Source organism: Falco naumanni, chromosome Z, assembly GCF_017639655.2.
Source record: "Falco naumanni isolate bFalNau1 chromosome Z, bFalNau1.pat, whole genome shotgun sequence".
NCBI lineage: Eukaryota > Metazoa > Chordata > Aves > Falconiformes > Falconidae > Falco > Falco naumanni.
In genome coordinates, this window is record NC_054080.1 from 9667965 (window position 1) to 9681181 (window position 13217).

The window sequence follows — 13217 nt, forward strand, 5'->3', positions numbered from 1 at the left end:
CCCTAATAAATGTGTACCTAGCATAGCACACTGCAGCATCACCTTTTCATTCCACCTCATGCCCACAGAAACAACATCACAAACAACGTTTGTGAGAGAAATACAAAGATTATCCTATTTTTGCAGCACATCCTTAGCCACAATATGGTAAAGACAAAGTCATGCCAAAAGGATGGGATACTATAACAAACCTTAATCAACCAAATTTTGTGCAAGGACTGAAGCTTTGTGCTTCAAATGTGGTCAGAATTAAAAATTAATTTTCCTATTGCTTGTCACACTTTGGCAACACGGAAGTGCGTCTTACACAAATCAGCCAATAAGAAAGGGATGTCTTAAAGACATTAATGTTTCTGCTTTTGCTTCAAATTACCAATGATCAAAACAGCAGAATAAGATAGAATCATCTTGGAGTCTGTAGCCACTGTATCAGGAAATTAAGGGGGTTAGGAAGTTCAGTCTAAGCTCTTCATCCTATTTATTTACTGTAGTTGTTTTTCTAAGGAAAGAGCTACATTTGCTTTGAAGCCAAAGACCTGCACATATGACAGGATCTGGGAATTTTATTTGGAAGTATGTTCTACTAACATGCATCTTCCTTTTTTTTTTTTTTTTTTCCTCTCTCTCCTTTTTTAAGACTTTCCCTACCTTTCCTGTCAACTACATGATCTGACCTAGTAGGCTCCAAGCATATATGCAAGCTACCACAGGATACACCGAGGGTTATGTTTCATATGCCCTTTTCTATGGTAACTCGCACTGGGTCATCATGAAGCAACTGCTGTGATTCCAGTTCACAACTTAGCAAATGAAAAGCTCACTTGTGTGCCGACACAAAAATACACTTTCCCCATAGATTCATTTATGGCAAGGGCTTTGCTGCATTTAATTTGGGGTCTGGTTAGCTCCATTAGGGTAGTTAGTCTGCTGTGAGTGTTGTGCATAAGATTTTGCTGTGTCCATTCACAGTGGTTGCCTGATGATGGCATTTTCCTAGCTTATTATCTTAGCTAGCTGCTTCTTGTGAGGCTCAGTCCTCAGAGCCGTTTGTCCAACCTCTTTCCTAGTGTATGCAACTTGCAGTCCCCTTCTCTATCTGGCACTGACAGCATCAGGAGCTAACTGGCAAAAGCTCTTCTGTTCGCATCTTTGGGATAAATCTGTGTTCTGGTATTTCCTCAGCAGACTCTGGGGCACATAACCTTTCTGGCAAAAGAGAGGATTTCTCTCTGCTCTGCAGGGCAGAGCCTTCTATTAGCCACAATCTCAGTGAGTTTCACTAACAGGCTTTAGATAGATCAGCTATCACACCATCTCCCTTACGGCCTTTCCTCTTGAAAGCTCTGTTTGGTGAAGATCATTTTAGGTACCATGCTGGGTGTGCCCAACTTCCAGATATAGCCACATATCTGCTGCCTGTCCGGATACATCTGGGTAATGTGAGAACAGTTTACGACACTGTCTCAACATCCTGCCTTACTGAAGAGCATTTCAAGCCAACGGGTTCAGCTTTCATAACAACCTTTGGTATATGCCACTACTCTTAGAACTTGAGGTTTTGTAGGTACTTTTGATTTGGAATAGCGAATAACTGGTAATGAGGGGTGCTCAGTACACTGGTCACAAGGCTGTGCAAGCCTTGTTTACAGAAGGATAATCAGTCAGTGTCCTTTTGTGGTCACAGCCTTAGCACACTAACACTATGAGGTTAAATATCTCCTGTGCAGGCTGTTCCTTACACACAAAACATAATTTACTCATTTCCTCTCTGTCTTTAATGTTTCTCTTCAAATCAGTCTCCCTTCTGTTCATGCTAAAACAAGTGCACTTCTTTTCCAAGAAACTCTGCTTCAGTCATACAAATTCTTAACCAGCTGTAGTACTGAATGAAATACATGCTCAACTCTCTTACATGAATTGCAAGTGAAGGACTGTGGCTGAACATGCCAGTTTCAAGAAAAAGCGGCCCTAGTTGTCACATTCCTGGTAGACTCTAAATAACCGCAAATTGCTGCAGGACATCCCCCGCAGTTGCTCGTCACTTGACATTAGATTGGCTGGCTCTCCCAGTTTCTTCACAAAAGCATCTCAAATATTAATATTCCCTCTCTCTCCCTAGCACTCAGATTTATTCTTGTATTTTTTCCCCACATCTGCTGTATTGTCAGCGCATAACAATTCACAAGGACATAACAGTTAATCTGTTAAAATCAGCAAGGGGGGCGGTAGTTCCTTCTGCTGGAGGGGAGAAAGTCTTAGTGCCCCGAGGAAACGGGCTGTCAGGAGTTACATAAAATCAGAGTGATCAGTAGTGGAGAGGAGGAGGGCAATCTTTATGTCTTGAGTTTGCAGACTGTGGGGAAAGCTACACAGCTATACTGTGCGGCGGCGAATGAAGAGACGGAACGCAGCTTGATGCAAGCAAATGTCAATTTATTGTACAGAAGCACCAGTTTATATACACTTTCAGAAGCTGCGCGTTTTAAACAGATTGGTTCTTGAAGCTAAGCATTGCATACTAGGCAATCCCCGATTGGTGGTTAACTGCCATCAATTAACAGCAAGGTGTTACCTTTCCTTGGCGCCATCCCTCCCCCACTCCCCTGTGCTCTGCAAACATGCCTCATCATGTTAATTGTTGTCTAGACAAGCTCGAGCACATCCCCCTCAGCTAACTGATTGCCACGCATGGTCCTAGTTTGCAGACCGCTCCTGCATCTCCCCCTTCCTGTTGCACAAAAAGAACTTTTGAAACCGAACGAGTAAAAACAAGGTATAAGTAATAGAACAAATAAAAAAGCAACTAAGACATATTATCAATGTCAAAATAACCCACTGTCTCTGTTCCGTGCAATTTTACAATTTCCCCTTTTAGTTTTTGAACAGCTGGTACCAGGTTTGCCATGTTCTGCAGGGCCCTTGCAAACATGACAGCAACCAAGGTAATAGCAAACAAACAATACTGCCAATTGAGTGAATGGATGCCAAAAAGGCTGACATTTTCTCAGATTTTGGTAACATGTTGCTGCAATGGGGCGCCTAAAATCCACGCAGCACATACCATCCAAATCCTCACAGCCACGTCCTTGAACCAACAACAAAAAGCAGTGGCAGTTTTGACTCACATTCTGAACTGCCTACCAAACAAGGTGATTTAACTCTTTAATGCTTTCCCTGCTGTTACTCCGGGTAAGGTAAGAACCACTGCAATACGTTCCCATCATAGCCTCCTACTACATTAGCATCTACAGAAAGACAATCGACATTCAGTATCATCTTCTTTTGGATTACCATTATACATAGGTGGAAGGGCACACCAAACAAGAACTGGTTCAGTCAAAAAGTTCGAAACATAGCATGCCTTCTCTGAACATACCTCTGGGGTCATTCCCTTCATTCCCTCTTTTTTTATGCAAAGAGAAACACTTTTACCATAACAGAGAAGCCCCTATTTACATCTCTGAGCCCGGACACAAGCCGCAGCTGTATGCTCCACCAGGCTCAGGGCAGGAATCATTCATGTAGTTACGTAGCTATATATCACTACAAGCATGCAGACACCTATTAAACACTAGATAACCATGTTTATCTTTCCTATTCTCCTTCACAATACCTAGCTGTTCTCTCATTATGAATCCTCCCTTCCTGCACTGCTTTGCTTAACTCTTTAACAGCCTCGTATTGCACAGGCTGCCACTCTCGAGGTTGATCTGACAAAATACTGAACATGCCATAGCGACTCCCAAACCCCCTCACTTAAGCGCTTCCCACTTGCATTCCTGCCACCAATCCCTCAGACCCCCTTTCACCCTCCCCAAAATACAATCAATGCATCGCGAGAGACGAGGGGGTGGGGGAAAGGTCTAGCTCCTTTTCCAGATCTATAGGACCTGGATCAAAAGGTTTATCAGTGTCAATGAAATCATTTTCCGAGTTGTCCTGTTCCCGTGCTTGGTCCTGTGCTGTGAGGGTCGCTGCAATCAGTGACAGAAGCTTTGGGGGCAGAGAAGGTGTGGACAGAATCGGCATCGTTGACAGTGTGTTGAGTCGCGCTGTTGGTGGAATTTACAGCCTCCTCTAGTTCAGTGCTTACACTGATGGCGGAATTTACAGCCTCCTCTGGTTTAGCACCGTTAGTAGAATTAGTCCACACTTGGCAAAGAGTAGTCAGAATTTGCCACCAAGATGCTAAATGCATTCCCGACACGGAGCTCCCCTCCGCGGCAGCATCATACAACTGGCTGCTGTATGTGCACACTTTCATTCTTTCAAAGTCTCTAAAGTTTCTTGGCTGCTCACCTGTCTCGATGAATACAGGTGTTATCCTCGGGGTTTAGGTTGCCTGCCTGGTCCAGACAGCCAGACGATCGTTCAGCCAAGCCGTCTCCTCCGGAACGCAGCCCTCTTCCACGAGCAGTCTTTTTTCCGTCCTTATTCTTCCAAGGCTTCGGAACACCACCATAGGGGTCACCATTTGAGGAAACTGAGGCACGGACTCCCGGATGTGACTAGAAGACCCTTCATGAGTCCATATACGTCTCTTTCTGGGGACGAAGCCTGGTTCCCCATTACGGATTTCCCACAGCTCACCTCTCAGCTCCGGAGGGATTTCTGGCCGGCTCCCGCTCCCTTTCAGCGCTCCATTCAAAGTTCTGTGGGATTCGCTGCATGTCGCTCAGTCAGGCGATTCGAGAGCCCTTCACGTCGGATCCTTAAACGGATCACGTCGGGAACACCAGTTTGCGGCGAATGAAGAGACGGAACGTAACTTGATGCAAGCAAATGTCAATTTATTGTACAGAAGCACCAGTTTATATACACTTTCAGAAGCTGCGCGTTTTAAACAGATCGGTTCTTGAAGCTAAGCCTTGCATACTAGGCAATCCCTGATTGGTGGTTAACTACCATCAATTAACAGCAAGGTGTTACCTTTCCTTGGCGCCATCCCTCCCCCACTCCGCTATGCTCTGTATCATGTTAATTGTTGTCTAGACAAGCTCGAGCACCTTCCCCTCAGCTAACCGACTGCCACGCATGGTCCTAGTTTCCAGCCCGCTCCAGCAATGCTGAAGCGCAGCCTTTTAATCTTTAGCACTACAATCTCATTTTCCCTTTTAAACCCAATTTTAGGGCAGGCTCAAACACTATGTGGTATGCAGTATATAAAAGAGCAGCGCAAAGATCAGTTTGAACGCTTATCTAAAGCATGGTTAATTAAGGCAGATACGGAAGAGAATGTACATATGAAGTATGTGGAAGAGTAGAAGGGTTCTTTGCAGGAAATGGGTTTTCCTTTCCTGGAGGAAATGCCAAGCTGCATAGAGATAAAAGGCACAGAGACGAAATTAAATAAAAGGTTATGACTGTCCCCACTTCAGCTACCGTTTTGCTGTGATGATGTAAAGCTAGTCTGCATGGGATTAACATCTGAGAGAAAAATACGTAGAGGAGAGAAAAACCAAGTATAAAGCAAAGGCAGTAAAACCACAAGGACTGAAAGCTACGCTGACCTGAATTCCTTTTAAGTACATTGAATTGAACAAAAAAGCTCTTTCTTTGAAACGTTTTGGTCAGGGGCTGGCTGCATTGAGAATCAAATGCCATTTCTTAGTCCGCTAAGGTACAAGGAGACGCTGTGGGCAGAAAATGCATTAGCAAATGTAAGAAACTATGGACTAGGATATTGTTTATTAAGATTTATGTTAAGCATAATGTAAGAAACTATGGACTAGGATATTAAGATTTATGTTAAGCATAATGTAAAGACTAGGCGCCAGATATCCAGGATGCCTCTTGTGAAAAAATAAGATAACCGCCAGATGTCCAGGATGCTGCTTGTAAAAGAGAAGATAACAGCCAGACAGAAACAAGACAGACGACCCCATATAAAGATATATGAGTAAGGGGTTAACACCTCCACTACTTCATAAACACGAAAGTAAAAAGTATAAAAAAGGACTGTTTAAACTGCTCAGGGCGGCAGTTGGCGGAGCGCAGACTCCCCTGCCGTCCAGCGCTGTCTTTGCTCATATTCTACTTGCTATAATTAATAAAATTTTAATTGGATTATGATCAATTGTGGTCTCAATTTATGACAATTTCTGGTGCCGTGACTCGGATAAGGAACGGTGGGCTTTGGTCCTCCGGGGAGGCGCCCCGCGACATTTCGCGGCCCCGCGACCAACAGCTTACTCCAACCTTACCGACGAACCTAAATTCTAGAATAATGAGCAAAGGAGAAACCGGTAAAATCCCATAAAAATTCTGTGCACGGGAGTCCGGACGAAGACGCAGGACGCGTAAGTATATTGCGAATTTGTTCACGGGTTTTGCCGTTCGGGCGGGATTGGGTTTCCTGGAATATAACGAGTGAGAGGTTCGATATACTGAACCAAGCGAGTGTGGACTCTTAAGTACTGCGTTTCCCATCTCCCGCGAGGGACTGGGCCAGGAACAAGGGGAGCGAGTGAGTGTATGTTTGTGGATATTCCAGAAGATGGGGGCGAAGGGCAGCAAGCCTTCGACTCCCATGGGAAGGGTACCCATTGTACCTAAGAATACCCCTCTGGCATATATCTTAGACAATTGGAAATATTTCCCTGGAACCCTAGGGAAAGATAAGCAGAAAATGATAGAATATTGTACTAAGATATGGGGAGGGAAGAAGATTTCTAAAAATGTCTTTTGGCCAGTCTATGGGTCAGAAGAAGATTGGGTAAGACAGCAATTAAACCTCTGGGTTAATAATAAAAAACCCCTTAACCCGGAGGAGAGTCAATATGCGGAGGTGTGGCTAGAAAGACCGGGAGCTAGACTTTACCCGCTGAATGAAATAAAAACTAAACAAAAGAAAAAGAAGGAAGAGTTAGACGAAACCCTTCTAACCCCCCCCTCCTTACATTCCTCCTCCTGCTCCTGCAGAGGTCCCCAGAGCACCCACTCCCCCACCAGAATCGGAACAAGAGTCTCCCCCTCTTCCTAGACGCGTAACTAGAAGTCAAAAAGGGGCAGCTCAGATGTACCCCCTAAGGGAAATGCCCATGGGGGGACCTCAACCTGTGATCGGATATATTTCTGTGCCTCTAAATTCGGCTGACCTACGAGATTTTAAAAGGACCGAGATGGGAAACTTAATTGAGGACCCACTCGGAGTGGCAGAAAGATTAAATCAATTTTTGGGACCAAATCTTTATACTTGGGATGAGATGCAATCTATCCTTGGTCAATTATTTACTACCGAGGAAAGAGATATGATTAGACGAGCAGGAATGAGACTGTGGGATGCTCAGCATGCCCAGGGACCCCAAGCAGATATTAAATGGCCACTTCAAAAACCTAATTGGGATAACCAGGATCCGGCGCATAGAACTCATATGCAGGACCTGAGAACTATAGTAATTCAGGGGATTAGAGAAGCAGTACCCCGTGGCCAGAATATCAATAAAGCATTTAATGAAATGCAAAAGAAAAATGAGAGCCCCACTGAGTGGCTGGAACGACTGAGGAAAGCCCTTCAGCTGTACTCTGGGGTAAATCCAGACGACCCTTTAGGGCAAGCACTCCTCAAAACTCAGTTTGTGGCAAAATCATGGGAAGATATCAGAAAGAAGATTGAAAAGTTAGAAGACTGGCAGAATAGAGGGTTGGATGAATTATTGAGGGAAGCTCAGAAAGTTTACGTAAGGCGGGAAGAAGAGAGCAGCAAGCGACAAATAAAAATGATAGTAGCAGCAGTCAGAGAGGATCACAAAGGGCGAACTGGTGAACACAGATCCGCTGGAACAAAACAAGGGAATGTAATAGTAAAAAAGGAACAGAGATGTTGTTTCTACTGTGGAAAGAAGGGACATATAAAAAAGAATTGCAGAGAAAGGATCAGGGATGAGGAAATATTGAAAACGGAATAGGAAAGTCAGGGGCTTTATATTTTAGGGGACCGGAGTCATCATGAGCCCTTGATAAAATTAAAAATAGGACCCCATAAACAAGAGTTCACCTTTTTAGTAGACACTGGAGCTGAGAAATCAACTATTAAGCAAATACCTAAGGGATGTAAAGTTTCCCCTGAAAAAGTACAAGTAATTGGGGCAAAAGGAGAACCCTTTAAAGTAAGCAAAATCAAAAATGTGGTATTCGAAACTGAAAATAAATTTGGAATGGGTGAACTCTTGCTCGTCCCTGAAGCAGAATTTAATCTGTTAGGACGAGATTTAATTGTTGAATTGCAATTAGAAATTAAAGTAAAAAATCAAGAGCTAACAGTATCGGCTTATCCTTTGACAGTGGATGATCAAAAACAAATTAACCCTGATGTCTGGTACTCTCCGGACACAATTAGTAGACTGGAAATCCCACCGATTAAAATCCAAATTTCCAAACCCCACATACCTGTGAGGGTAAAGCAATATCCCATATCCCTAGAAGGACGGAGGGGATTAAAACCAGAAATTGATCGATTGTTAGCACACGGAATCTTAGAGCCTTGTATGTCACCCTTTAACACTCCCATTCTGCCTGTAAAGAAACCAAATGGGAAATATCGGCTCGTACATGATTTAAGGGAAATAAACAAAAGGACTATCACCCGGTTCCCTGTAGTAGCAAATCCATACACACTGCTAAGCAAGCTAGGACCCCATAAATCCTGGTATAGTGTGGCAGATTTAAAGGATGCCTTTTGGGCCTGTCCACTGGCAGAAGAATGCCGTGATTATTTTGCCTTTGAATGGGAAGACATAGAAACAGGCCGTAGACAGCAATTAAGGTGGACCGTGCTCCCCCAAGGGTTCACTGAGTCCCCTAATCTGTTTGGACAGGCCCTGGAAGAGCTCTTAAAAGAATACCAGGTACAAACGGGAAACGTGCTGTTACAGTATGTAGATGATCTGCTTATAGCAGGAAATAATAAGGAGGATGTAAGAAAAGAAAGCATTCGACTCCTAAATTTTCTTGCACAAAAGGGCCTACGGGTATCACAAGAAAAGTTACAATTTGTGGAGGAAAAAGTGAAATATTTGGGGCATTATTTGTTTAACGGCAAGAAGATATTAGATCCAGAGCGCATTAAAGGAATTCTGGAATTACCTATGCCTGTCACTAAGAGGCAAATTCGGCAGGCATTAGGGCTATTTGGGTATTGTAGGCAATGGATAGAGAACTACAGCTTTAAAGTTAAATTCTTATATGAACAACTGTCTAAAGACAAAATACCCAAGTGGACCCCTCAGGATCAAGAGCAGTTTGCCAGTCTCAAAAGGGAGCTAAGTCAAGCACTGGTTTTAAGCCTCCCAGATTTAAAGCGGCCATTCCATTTATTCGTTAACATACATGAAGGAACGGCATTCGGAGTATTAACTCAGGAATGGGCAGGACAAAAGAAACCGGTGGCATACTTATCAAAGCTGTTAGACCCTGTGAGCAGGGGTTGGCCGAGTTGTTTACAAATTATTGTTGCTGCTGCCTTATTACTTGAAGAAACGAATCATATTACCTTTAATGGAGAAGTTGTCCTATATGCACCTCATAATATAAGGGGGGTGCTTCAACAAAAAGCAGAAAAATGGCTTACAGATAGCCGACTGCTAAAGTATGAGGGAATACTCATAGAATCTCCAAAACTATCCCTAAGGACTATCAAAGCGGTTAACCCTGCAGAATTTTTATACCCAGGGGAAAGTACTGAGTTAGTACATAATTGTCTTCAAACAATTGAACAACAGACACGCATTAGACCAGACTTAGAAGAAGAAGAACTACAATGTGGAGAAGTACTATTTATAGATGGGTCATCACGAATAGTGGAAGGTAAACGATTGTCTGGATATGCCATCATTAAGTCAGAGAAAGGAGAATTTAAGACAATAGAATCAGGCCCCCTAAGTGCCAGCTGGTCGGCTCAAGCCTGTGAGCTGTATGCATTGTGGAGAGCATTAGAGTCACTGAAGGGAAAGGATGGAACTATATATACAGACTCACGCTATGCGTACGGAGTAGTACACACTTTTGGGAAAATATGGGAGGAAAGAGGATTCGTTAACTCACAGGGAAAAGAACTGATACACCCAGAATTAATTCGGCGAGTTCTGGGGGCATTAAAAATGCCAAATAAAATAGCAGTTGTACATATAAAGGGACACCAGCGAGGTACAAGTTACCAAGTTAGGGGAAATAATGCAGCTGATACAGAAGCAAAACGAGTGGCAGGCAATTATAGTACGATTTTAACTATACAACAAATGCCTGTTAATAAAAATTTGAGCTTTGAGTCTATAGAAAAGGAAAAACTAGAACAAATGGGAGCTAAGGAACAGGATGGTAAGTACATATTGCCAGATGGGAGAGAAGTTTTACCAAAGGGCATAGCACTCGAAATATTTTCAAAAATACACAGTAAAACACACTGGGGAACCCAGGCGTTAGTTGATCATTTTAATCAACTGTTTGCCTGTATAGGTGTATATAATGTAGCAAAAGCAGTTACAGCAGCCTGTGAGACCTGTCAAAAAGTAAACCGAAACAACATGAGGCAAAAACCTCTTGGAGGACGTTCCCCAGCATACAGACCCTTTTCACACATGCAGGTGGATTTTACTGAATTACCTAGAGTAGGGCGTTACAAATATCTCTTAGTACTGGTAGATCATTTAACACATTATGTTGAGGCTTTTTCTACCTCCAGGACAACAGCTAACCAAGTTACTAAAGTGCTACTTGAACACATTATACCTCGATATGGAGTACCTGAAGTAATCGACTCAGACAGAGGAACACACTTTGTGTCAAAAATTGTTAGAGATCTAACAGAAAGCTTGGGTATTAAGTGGGAATACCATACGCCATGGCATCCACAAAGTTCGGGAAAAGTTGAAAGGATGAATGGGGAAATAAAAACTATTTTAACTAAATTAATGATAGAAACCAAATTATCGTGGATTAAGTGCCTACCCATGGCACTATTAATTCTCAGAACTAGACCCCGAGCGGATGTGGGAATATCAGCATTCGAAATGGTGTATGGAATGCCCTATAGAATTGAAAGCCCACAAACAAATATTTTAATTCGAGACCGTACGATTAATGAATATGTTTTACAATTAGCAGAACATCGTAACAAGCTTTGGGAACGCGGACTGATTGTGCAACGACCCCCGTTGGACTTAAAAATTCACAATGTTAAACCTGGGGATTGGATATTGGTTAAAGTGTGGAAGGAAGAAACCCTAAAACCTAATTGGGAGGGACCTTACCTTGTTCTGCTCACCACAGAGACAGCCATCCGAACTGCAGAGCGCGGATGGACACATGCCAGTCGCGTTAAGGGACCAGTAAATCCTCCACAGTGGAAGATTGTCAGCTCACCTGGAGACACCAAGCTTGTGTTAAAACGATAAGTAATGATACAAACTGGTTTTTTTTTTTTGGTTTTTTTTCCCAGTATTTAGCAGATCTACCTTTTGGAATATAGTGCGTTTTAGGATTGATTTTTGCGTTAATAATATATTTGATTGTATATTATCTGTGGAAAATAGTTAAGTGTGGAAAAGGGGTATGTTAAATTTATGCCTGCTCAGTTTGTAACATTAACAAAGAATTTTGTTATTTGAAAGCCACCTCAACTTCTGCCACCTATACCTCTGACGTGAGGGTCAGGTGTGAGAAACCTGACTGTGAGTGTTATCCATTTACAAGTTTTAAGTGCAAAAAGTGTCAGAAAAATGGTGAATACACTGTAAGAGGGAAACTCCTCCTCGAGGAGTTTGTAACTCTTGCCATAAAAGCGAGAGGCACCTAACTGATTGGGCCCTAAAACTATTTGGAAACAAATTTCCGGATTGGACTCCTGAACAGTGGTTCTATTTTGCATTCGGGATAAACCCTGAATATTATTGCTATCACCCTCAGGAAAGAGTACCATTTGTAATTGATATTGTCACAGTCCAATGTAGACGGGAAGTAAAAGCTGTAGGGTACAATGAACATATAGTAAAGGCCAAAGCTTGGCCTGCTTATGCTCACCGTTTAACCAAGTGCGAAAGGCATATTCCCACCAGGGACTCCTGCTGCCGAGAAGATGGCAAACCCCGTGGCTGGCTGCAACCCAGTCGACGGGCGAGGCAGAGGAGAACCTACCAGAGGAAAAAGCCTACAACTTGGAATGCGCAAGCGACCCTGGCTGAATTCCCCCGGGACTGGTAAGAGCCTAAAATTTAATAAAAAACAAACCCCTCTCACAGTACCCTTTTTCTTGTGCACCTTTAGCACATTAGTCTTACCCACAATGGCAGGAAATCCACACGAACCTATGGTATGGAAAATATATAACTTACAGGAGACACATGCAATCCAAAATATTACAACTCCAAAGACAGTAAAATTTACTGTACCATTAACTGCAATGATTATTGGAGGACGTAAAGATAGGGCAGATCCATGTAGAGCATATTATGTATGTCCTGCATCAAACCCTGGTAAAAGCTATTGTAATCAACCAGGTCAATACTTTTGTGGCTATTGGGGTTGTGAAACCTGGGCTTCTGATTGGACAAGTCCTGGAGACAGATATCTGAAATTTGAATGGGAGCCTAAAGGGTGTAAGCGGCCAAACATTGGGAAGGATGGACATGTTTATGGACATTGTAATTCACCAGGATACTGCAGAAACATTAGTATCAAAATAATGAATCCTACAGAAGACTCATGGTTAGGTGGAAAAATCTGGGGAATTAGGTTTTGGGACACAGGGCCAGATAGGGGGAGTATGTTTAAAATAATAAAAGAAAGACTTCCTCATGATCCTTTGCCAATAGGACCAAACCTGGTCCTGAATCCACCCACTTTCTCTGAAGAAAAGGTTGCCCCCGCAAGCGTCGCAACCACTTCTCCAAACTCTCTCACAGAAACAACAAACACTGTGACTGAATTCTCCTTATCCAGGGATCTAAAGTTGTCAGAATCCAGAGACCCCTTATGGAATCTAATGCAAGCCTCTTATCGTGCCCTTAATGAAAGCAAACCAAAGTTAACTGAGGAATGCTGGCTATGTTATAATGTTAGACCACCCTATTTTGAGGCAATTGGAAAACCAGGTAGGATTCAATGGTCTAATGGTTCAAACCCACGAGAATGCCCATGGGATGACCAGAGGAACCATACGCAAGGAATTACTATTCAATTAGTAACAGGTCAAGGAAAATGTATAGGTACAGTACCCGAAAAGT

At 42.9% G+C, this 13217-nt stretch overlaps 1 long non-coding RNA gene across 1 annotated transcript; it reads right to left on the reverse strand.

The window, feature by feature from the left end:
* Positions 1–5946: 5946 nt before the first annotated feature.
* LOC121081044 lies at positions 5947–12883 on the reverse strand. The gene is made up of 3 exons (XR_005825568.1): positions 12783–12883; positions 12055–12059; positions 5947–5958 (listed from the first exon to the last, which is right to left on the reverse strand). It is a non-coding gene; the product is annotated as an uncharacterized LOC121081044 (long non-coding RNA).
* Positions 12884–13217: the final 334 nt, after the last annotated feature.